This window comes from Camellia sinensis, chromosome 6 (genome assembly GCF_055761805.1).
Source record: "Camellia sinensis isolate YWXY chromosome 6, ASM5576180v1, whole genome shotgun sequence".
NCBI classification, from domain to species: domain Eukaryota; kingdom Viridiplantae; phylum Streptophyta; class Magnoliopsida; order Ericales; family Theaceae; genus Camellia; species Camellia sinensis.
The window spans coordinates 83,952,890-83,963,792 of NC_138966.1; positions in this window are offsets into that span (position 1 = coordinate 83,952,890).

A 10,903-nucleotide genomic window follows, 5' to 3' on the forward strand; every position below is an offset into this window, starting at 1 on the left:
AACCAAATCAATTTCAACTAGGTTGGCAACAATAAGACCGCACAATCATATGCTAGCACACCATCAAGAGCTGATGAGAAACCAACCACAAACACCAAAATCAATCTCATCTTATAAAATGATGATTTAAATAACAGTAATACTACAAACTCAGACTTAACTATTTAGAAATTACTCAAAATTATTATATTATGATTCTAATTCATTTTATACATGAATTTCACACCATACAAATTCAATATCAATCATATATCCCTATTCAAGATACCTTCAAGGACCAAAAGTCTGGTCCGTACACTTATTCTTTAAATAATTAAGACCGGCCCACCGTGAACCCATAGTGAGGTCCACAGCAACACCATTCCATATTGTTTGGACTGGAGAGAAGCGCAGAGCACTAATATAAAAGATATTCTTTCTTTGGTGAAGAATAATAGGAAAAGTTAGGTGAAAAAGAGGAGTAATTTAATGAGAACCAAAAGAAGTGATGAGTAAATGATGGGTGTCTATTAAAGTCAAATTTGAAGTGTTTTCGTATTAGTAGTGTGAAGGAAGTTTCAATATTAGGTAATTACCATTTCAAACTATGCAACTCATGTTATTTTAATTTTTAATATTTAAATTATGTCAATTTAATTCTTATTGTATAAAAAATGTTTATTTTAGTTCATAATATCAACAATTAAAGCAAATGATAAACGTGAAAACTCAATTATATACTTGAAATTTTTTTATATATAATTCTCAAAGTACACGATATGTGACATTTTGTGTCTTTGCTTTTAATTGGTTCCGGCCAACCTCTATGTTCTGGCTTTGGTGTGACAGCTGCCAATCTTGTTGGGATACACTAGTCTTAGTCTTGTATTGATGTAATCATTCTTTTATTTACTTATTTATTTTGTTTATTATCAATAAATTTATTTTTACTAATAAAAAAAAAGATTTTTGGTGACGGTGGTCACCAAATGTTATCAATTGTTGGCATGACAGTCAATTTCGGCTTTCTATTTTGACAACATTCATCAGCAAAGGCTCTATTTCGCGGTCAACGGCAATTTATTTTCACAATTTTGACGACAAAAATCTCATTTCCTTGAGAAAATTAAGGTTTGGGTGACAATTTTTTTAACCCCGGGAGTTGTCCTCATGAAAATTACATTTTCTTGTAATGGAGAGAATATTTCCTTCCAAAGATATTGCGATGCAGACAAAATTACATTTTTTAATGCCGTAAAAATTCCTCAACAAAGGCTCTATTTCGCGGTCAAAAGCAAATATTTGCTTTTATTTTTTAATTTTTTTTCCCTTTTCCTTTGTTTGGTTGACGTGTATATATGATTTTTATACTTCACCCCTAATTTAGACAGAGAAAAAGAGATAGAATTCAATTGAAAGATTGAATTACAATATTTTTTATACACGGTGAACTAAATTTTTTAAATTTAAAAATTAGAGACCAAAATAAACATTGATTACATATTTGAAAACTAAAATTGTAATTTCTCAAAAAATTATGTATAATTTAGTTTCCACGTTTACTTTTGAATTCATCCCCATCTATAGATGGAGTTGGGTTGAGGTACCATATTGAGATACATTTTATACATTAAAAAATAAATTGACACAATTTAAACATTAAAGATCAAACATACAAAAATTACATATTTTTAGTACCAAAAAAAGTAATTAAGCCTGCAAATATATAAAGCCGTCTTTGAACTATTCAAAAATTCTAAATCTTGCAATATACATATATAGATAATTTTACCAAAAAAATATGAAAATTACTTCTTCTTCTTCTTCTTCTTCTTCTTTTTTTTTTTCTTTTTTTTTTCTTCATTGAAAGTCATCTTAATAAATATTTTGTTTTAATTTGAAAGTCCTAAATTTTTTTCTCTTTATAAAAAAATTTGCACAAAAAGTCAGTCTAATATTTTATTCATGTAAAATTACTATATATATGTATATATTGATATAAGCTACTATATTAAATACATTTCAGAATTAAAGAAAAAAAAGAAGAAGTGGAAATTACCACCCAGTGGTATTTTCACAAAATTATTACAAGTTGATAAAAGAAATAAAAAATTTAATCATTAATATTTATAAATTTTCTTATCTGTAATTATTTTTATAAATATACACTGAATTAAATTTTCCCATAAAAAAATAGGCATGATTAGATGTAGGGTGGGGAACATTAGGTTCGGTTTTGAATGATTGACAGGGTTTTGAACCATTGATGGTGCTGCTGTTTTTCTTCTCTTGGCTTTTGGGGCGGGTTCATCCGCACTAACCATTTAAGTCTCGTTTGGGAATAGGTTAATTTAGTAATTTTTTAATTATTTGATTAAAATATGAGTTAAAAAAAATTAGTATGTTTGGGATGACTTTTTAGCTTTTTACGAAAAAATGTGCAAAAAGTAGAGAGAAAAGAGAATCATTGACTTTTTAGTATGGGTTGTTGACTTTTTGACTAATTTAATAATTTTTTGATTTTTTGCTAAAAGAGAGGGTTCCCAAACGAGGCGTACCACAGCTGAAGACAAGATTAGGGTAAACTACCAATAAGTTCTAATAGTTGGATTTAATTTTCATAAAGTCCTACTGAAAATAAGTTTTCGTAAAATTGTCGCTAAAAAATTTTTTTTTGTGACAATTTTTTATGTATGTCGCTAAAAATTGACAATTAGTGACTTTTATTTGTCATAATTTTTATAAATTATCGCTAAAACTTACAATTAGTGACTTTTTTTATGCCAAATTTTTCCCATAGGACCTATTAGACAATAAGTCTACTAATTAGGACCTACAAGTAAGTACCCCAAAAGATTATAGTCTCACACTTCAAATTTGAATCATAAATTTAGATAAAAATTTTAAAAATAATAATAAAAAAAATTATTTATATGTTATTCACATTTGTCTCATTTGTTTTTTTTTTAATAAAAAAACAAAAAAGAATTCAAATATAAATTTATTATCCAAACACAATATTAAGGTTGATTGCTTCTCTTACCATTGGTTTTGTATAGAAAATAGGATAAATCATACTTAACACAATCATATTTGCATTGAATTCTCACTTTGATCTTTATATTGGGATAAATTATACTTTACACCCCTACACTTTGCACCAAATCTCATTTTGACTCCTATACATGAAATCGTTACAGTCAACCCCCAACTCTTTTGGTCAAATGTTAATATCCCTCTTTCATTACTTAACCGTATGAGTCTTTAACAGAAGTCAGTAATGTGATAAACATATGACTACGAAATGATGGCAAAAGAGGAAAATTACCTCAATTTCCCGCCTATACACATTTCATCCCAAAATTTATATCAAATTATGATTGTATTAACCTAAAACAAAATGCAAAATATGAACAATTAAGAAAATGAACTAGGGTTTTGCAAAAATTAGAATTACGGAAGCTTTGTTTTCTATAGTAACATAGTCTTCTGTTTATTTCTTTTCAATTTCTCTACTTCTTTTTTTTTTTTTTTTTTTTATTTCAAAAGATTTTCTTACTTCTTCTTCTTCTCAATTTTCAACATATAAACGGGTATATATATATATATATATTGTATTATATAACTCTCACGTGCTTATTACAAGGAACAAAGTGTGTATTAGTGAAAAATAGGGACAATTTTCCTCTCTTATCTTCATTTTGTAGTCACATCCTTGCCACATGACTGGATTCTATTATATATTTAAACCATAGAATAACAGAATAGGGACGTTGATACTCGTGTAAGGACTAAAGTGGGATTTGACAAGAATGTAGAGGGTTAACTGTCACAATTTTATACATAGGGACCAAAATAAATTTGGTGCAAAGTACAGGGATATAAAGTGTAATTTACCCTTTATATTTTTATTTGTGACATTTAAAACCTTACATTTAATTCAAGTGTTTCTCCCCCTTCCGTCAAATGAAGTTTTAGTTGTTTCTCTTATCAAATGATGATAAATACATATTTACCCGATATTTTTGGAAATATTTCTCTATAATATGCTCCGCAACACTACTATATAGATATTAAAGGTAGTTTCTATTTTCACATTGTATTTGTGCACATCCTTTTTCATAGGGCTGAGTAAGCAATCCGTGAAATCCGTAATCCGATCCAGTCCAGTCCAATCCGATAGGTTTGGATTGATTTTTTGAATCCGTGATTCGGTTCCGGATTGAAGAATTAAAAATCCGTAGTCCACGGATTGGTTCCGGATTGAACCCCACGGTTCCGGATTGGAACCGATCCGGACCGTATACAAATAGTCTATATTTTTATTATACATCCTCCCCTATAGTATCTTCTCTTATTCTATATAAAATCTAAACTCAAATCTAAAATCGTATAATATCTTATTTTATTACTTTTGTTTGTATTTTCTTATGGTTGTTTAAATTCAAGAAAAGTATGTCACTATTATAGAAAAACATGTTGCTATTATGGAACTGATATAGCGCTATGTTTATATTTTTATGAAATTAAAGTGTTATATATATATATTTTTGTTATTTAATTATGTGAATCCGTGGTCCTAAACCGATCCAATCCGTATTTAAATGGATTGGTTCGGATTGGTTCCATGATTTAAACGGATTGGATTGGTTCCAATTTTTCAGGAATCGTAGATAACGAATTGGTCCTGATTTTACCCTAATCCAATCCAATCCGGACCATGAGCATCCCTACTTTTTCAAGACATCACTTAATGAATTTGAAATATCAAATTTTGCTCAGTACACCTCTATTCAGGTCAATAATACACCTAATTTCTCCAACCTACAAACCTAACCTAGCTTTAGCCACCCTCTCCAAAATTGTAACCCTAAACACGGTTACTCCTTTTCTAGTCATTGCTTGCTCTTTCATCTCCTCCCGTTGCATCCTTCTTCTCTCCAACCATTGCTAGAAACCCACAATCACGAGCCTTTCTCTACGAGCCCCACACCGCTGCGAACCACCTTTATACACCAACCGTTTCACTGTGAACTCCTTTTCACAAAACTTCTCTATGAAACCTCCATCGCTGCGAACACCTTACTGTTGTGAACTTCCTGTCGATCTCTCTCAATTTTTCTTGATTTCACATCCTCTCTTTCTCTATTTGTAACCACAATCGCGACAAAAGAGAGGGGGTTGAAAAGAGGCAAAGTAATGGATAGGGGAAGTTTGGAAAGGAGGTGATGAAAGAAAAGACGACGCTAACAATAGAGAATGGGTGGTGGCTTATGGTTTGAGAATTAGAGTTTGTGTTTTTGACAATTTGGGTTTGTGTTGGAGAAAATAAGGGTATTGTGGTAAGTTTATTTTAAGACTAATTTAGAATTTAAAAAAAAAAAAATTCATTAAATATGTGTCTTGAGAGGAATTAGTGTAAATAGAAACTCGCGGTATTAAAAATCATTGTTCAGTGAGTAAGATGTCCAAAAAAGACTAGTTAAAAATGAAATTACCGAAAAGTCCATTTCTCTCAATCTTATTTAACAAATAACAAAATGGGCAGAGGGTTGAAATTGACATTTTAACTAAAATTCAAGGGGGTTGGTTATCATAATTGGAAGGAAAATTATCAAAACAAAATTTTAGTGTGAGTATAGGAATATTAAACATAATTAACTCTGAAAATGTGTATATCATACTTAAAGCATATCATGATGAATCGTTTCCGAAATTTCACAATGTCTGAATTTTATAAATCAAGCTAGTAATAATTAATTAACAGGTTACAAGAAAGCGTAAAAAAAAAAAAAAAAAAAAAAAAAGAAAAAAAAAGAAAAAAGAAAAAGAAGGAGACATTATTAATTTATTATTGTGTCAATACAAATGCTAGAAACACACAATTTTGACAGAAAAATTCTTAAACACTGCCGTCCAAAAGAATGCAGTGCATTTCATTGGCATGTTTGGTCTAGCTTCTAATAAGTACAAAATTAGTTATTAAAAATAAAAGATTAAAACCACTTTTCACCTTTTTAATAAAAAATTCATTAAGTTATTTTTGTCTCATAAATTGTAATAAAAAATTATGCCAAATACTCTAATATATATTTTAAATAATTTATAAAGAGCTTCACAAACTCCACCAAATAGTCTTATGGTTAAATTACAAATACACTCCCTGAGTTTTGCTTAAAATACAAATTGCCTCTTATGATTTGAAAAATTATAAATACCACACTGTCAGAATTTTTTATTTAACAAACTTAACTAAAAAATATGAAATTCAAAAGTACTCTTCTATGCAATAATAAAATTACTTAAATTATTAATTGAAATATATTTCTAACATCATTAAAAATTGTTAATTGATTTGATGATTTATTAATAAAATAGGCGATTTGTTATGAAATTAGAAACCTCATAGAGTGTGTTGGGAATAATTTGTCTTCAATTCTTCAGTTGGTGGTTTTCAGATCTTTAAAACTTGGCAATAATCTTGTCTATGTAGAATAGAAATTTGGTGTTTCAAGTCGTGTTCCTTAGTCACTTTCTTAAATACAATATTTGCATCCACCAAAAGATGTGCATGGGTTACAGCAAATTCACATTCAGGATACAATGAAGCTTGATCTAAAGATCAAGTCTGCACTGACAATAGTAGATCAAAATACTCTTGAAATAATCAAGAAAACCAAGACACTAATAATCAAGTTTGCAGAATTTGATTACCAATAAGAAAAGCAGAAACTTGCTTAAGAAACTCTTGATCAAAAATTCTAAATCAAGAGGGAGAGAGAGAGAGAATTACAGGAATGCTTTATGAAATTTGAATGATTGAAATGGCTGATTCCGTAGCCTATTTATAGGCTTTGATGCATTTGATCGAATGGTCATGTCCCTTGATCGCATCCGATCAGATCTGACCGTTAGATCGATGATCTATGGTGTAGATCATTCTCACACCGAATAGATGCCTTGACCGATTATACCTAATCACGATCGGGTGCCATCTTATTTGTACGATCGCGTGCATCTCCAATCAATGGCTATGATCAAATCGCTCTAGATTGGACATGCAACCGTACAATCGGTTGGTTGACTCATCGCCAACGGACGTCATGTCACTGCCACGTGGAGCTGACTGTATTCTACGTCACCCATACTACGTTGAATCTACGTCATTGCTCCAACTTGTCTGATGTAAATAGGAAAGCGCCCTCACAGTGCCTTGCTCCGATGCGTCCGTGCTAAGTGCAAAGTGCGCCATCAAATGCCACACAATCCACTGCACAAGCCATGCGCGTGCGTGTGTGCTTGGGCATATGTGGATGGTGCGAATTACCATCCTTGCAGTGTGAATGCATGCACACTAGCATTCATTCCACAATTTCATATTCAAACGAATATTCTATGTAGCACTTTATTAAGTGCTCTGTGTTTTGCTCTCTTTCTGATCTGCGACAAAGTCTCCAAGCTTATTTCAAGCTTTCCAAAGAAAAACAAGAATGGTTTTGAAAACACCCAAAACTAAACAATAAATTTTGAAAATCAATTTGAAAATTCCCCAACAATTCCCCACCATTTTCAAAATATCAGATGATGATTCTTGGTTCACAAGGCAGCCTTATGCATAGGTAAAAATATCTTATGATTTGAATCATTCACTTAGTGAAGACACCTCAAAGTTAGTCAAGATGTCATAGTAGACTTGCCTGTGAACTAGCGATCATGACTAACCAGACATGTGTCACGCACAGTACAAGTTACCTCAAGTATTCAAACAAATCGACACGTAGATTGGCCTTGTGTCTATATCCTGTTTCATGAGCGCTCTAGAATCAAGCCTTTGGACTCATAGGAAGTGGCACCACCTCCTACACTCACATAGGTAAACTTACTAAGAGTACCCCTGTAATTTACAGTATCCTAACAACCTAGTTATAAGCTTATTAAGAGTTTGCTAACTCATCCCCTTCTTTCCACATTATAGGTACCAAGCACTTCAACCTTGGGATGAAAATGAAATAAAACTACATGCTTGCAATCACGACATATGGTGTACTTGGGCTCATTGAACTTAAGACTTGATATTTCTTCAAGCGTTGAGTCGAGTTTCTACCAGGAGTGATTATGTTAAGTGGGCTTAAGACCCATCCCCTTTGATGTTTTCCACACCAAATCCTTTGCAAGTTCCTTTGTTAAAGGGTCAACCAAGTTTTCACTTGACTTTACATAGCTAATGGTAATAACACCTTCTGTGATTAACTACCTGACACAACTATTTCTCAGTCGTGTATGCCTAGACTTTCCATTTTAGACATGACTATATAGGCCTGTGATAGAGTTGCTTCACTATAACAATGCAAAGATATTGGTGGCATAGGTTTTGGTATATCTTAATCCCTAACAAGAGATTCCTTATCCACTCTACCTCTTTGCTACAAGAAGCCAATGCTGCAAACTTTGACACCATGGTTGAATCTGTTATGCATGTTTGCTTCTTAAAACCCCAAGACCCAATTATCAGACGATTGTATTAAAGTTCTTTCATCTTTAATGAAGATGACTTTTACTGGTGGCTTATTTTAGGAGAAATTTATAAGCAATAATGAGTACAGAATAATTTAGAAACTGAATTTCATTAAGTAAATATGAACTTACAATGCAATGACCCAGCCTTGAAAAGTTTTACAACAACGACTACTTGAAACTATTCCTATGAAATGAAGTGCAGCATAAGAATTGAAGTGTTGAAATGTAAAAAACTGGAAAAGAAAAAACTGGAAAAGAAATATGAAATAAAACAACTAGTTTTTGGATCTGAGTCTGGGTCCTTCCAATGTAGGCATGAATAGCTATTTATAGGCAAATATTTATAGGAAAAAACTTCCAGCAATAACTACCCAATAACCACCTAAAACTACCCCATCTTCCATTTTCATTTCCACAATGCCACATATCTTTCCATGTCTTCATAACTTCCTTTAACCTCCAATTTATGCTCTATATTCTCTACTTTGTCCTCCATGATCCTCCATATTCTTCTTCATTTATTCACATTTCATAACTTCTCATAACCTCCAAATGAGTAGGAGGATGCCACATGTCCTGCAATTATATAAATAATAAAAATTACAGATTTATGGTGCTAACATTACCTCCCGCGGTTCTTAAAAATGATATTTGCTTGAATTTTTGAAAGGTCGAACCAAGCACATGACTAATCTAAGTAACAAAGTGCTTCGAATAATATAAATAAAATGCTTTGAATGATATAATAACACGAATAAAGTGCTTCGAATGAGCATAAAATTATGACTAGATGTCTCAAATTATATATATATATATATATGCCTTGAAGGGATATTATATATGTACTTCGAATCAACATCAATCCGTTGAAGGAAATTAAACAATTTTATTTTACTCGTACTTTAAACATTTAGAAAAGTTGGAACCTTTTGAAGTAGGTTGATGTTGCTTTCACTTATAATTATTCAGAATCTCATATTTTCATGGCAAAGCCAATATCCAAACATGATTTACCTTAACAAGCTGTTACACATGCTAGTTATTATGGACTAGTAACAAGCTGCGAAAGTGGTATAGAGAACCAAAATCATCCTTTGAAGGTCGAAGGTGCAGACAAAGGACGAATTACATCCTTGAAAATACTCGGCAAGCTTCGAAGGTTCATAACCACCATCATTATTTCTTCGAAGCTGTTGTTGATGCAAGATGGAGTACTTTGAAGCTTACAAAATTATGGCAAAAGAGCTTTCGAAGCAACTTTTAACCAACATTGTGATTATTCAAATTTTGTATGTTCTAGTTCACACATAATTATTGAAAATATTAATTTTGTGCTTTGAACCAATTATTAATTCTCCGAAAACACCAAAACCGTTGTTCTTCGAACCAACTTTTGTAGAATACTAGTTACATTTTCATGTAACAAATGGTTATAAAATGTTTATCAGTAAAACCACAAATTATCACAATTAATTAATTTTCATTTTACATATATTTGCAGTGAGGTACACATTTTGAAAACTTTCTCATCTCATGTTACATTTCGAAGGTGTTTATTGATGACAAAACCACAATTCGAAAGTCACATGTTACTAAAGGATCAAAGTTGTCTTTCGAAAGTGCTCACGACATCTCTTCGAACCAAATCCAAAGAGTTGGATTACAATTAAATTAGTTTGGCATTTTAACTAGCCATTAGTGGCTATAAAATGATATTTCAATGAATATCCTTTGAAAAGAGGTTAACAACGCTCACATGTTCTTAATAACATGCTTCGAAGTGTCTTAGGATATGCTTCGAAGGTAACCACAGAACCAAATAGTGATGGTTTTATGTATCAACTAATAATCATATTTTTGGCCCAATATATTGCAATCATGAAATATTATTTGTTTTCCATTCCATCAAAGTCAACATTTGATGTGATCTACAAATCCAAAATGGATTTTGAACAAAAGTCATGCTATAGTGTGACCATGAAAATTCATACTTTTTAACACTGAAAAAATGTCAAAAATTTTGAATTCAAGAACAGTGACTTGTTTATTATTCTTGACTATGTTGTGGTTTAAAAACATAACTTTCGCGGAATTGATTTTCATAATTATTTAACAAAATGGGTTATTTTTCCATGTTAGCCATTAATGGCTTATGAAAATCCCTCATAGGTATGTTATTTTCATGACTTGACTCTTAAAATTGGTTTTTCAGCCCCCAGAACCATGCATGAAACATCATTTTTAGCCAAATTTGACTTAAGAATACGCTCTTTCGTTTCGTTATATATATCTACTATATAAAAATGCAACTGATCCATTTTAAGGGATTTTTTGAGGTGCCATAAATAAGTGTATTTTTTGTGTTTTTGGACTAAAAAGTTGAGGAAAAAAATATGGATGCTTAGGT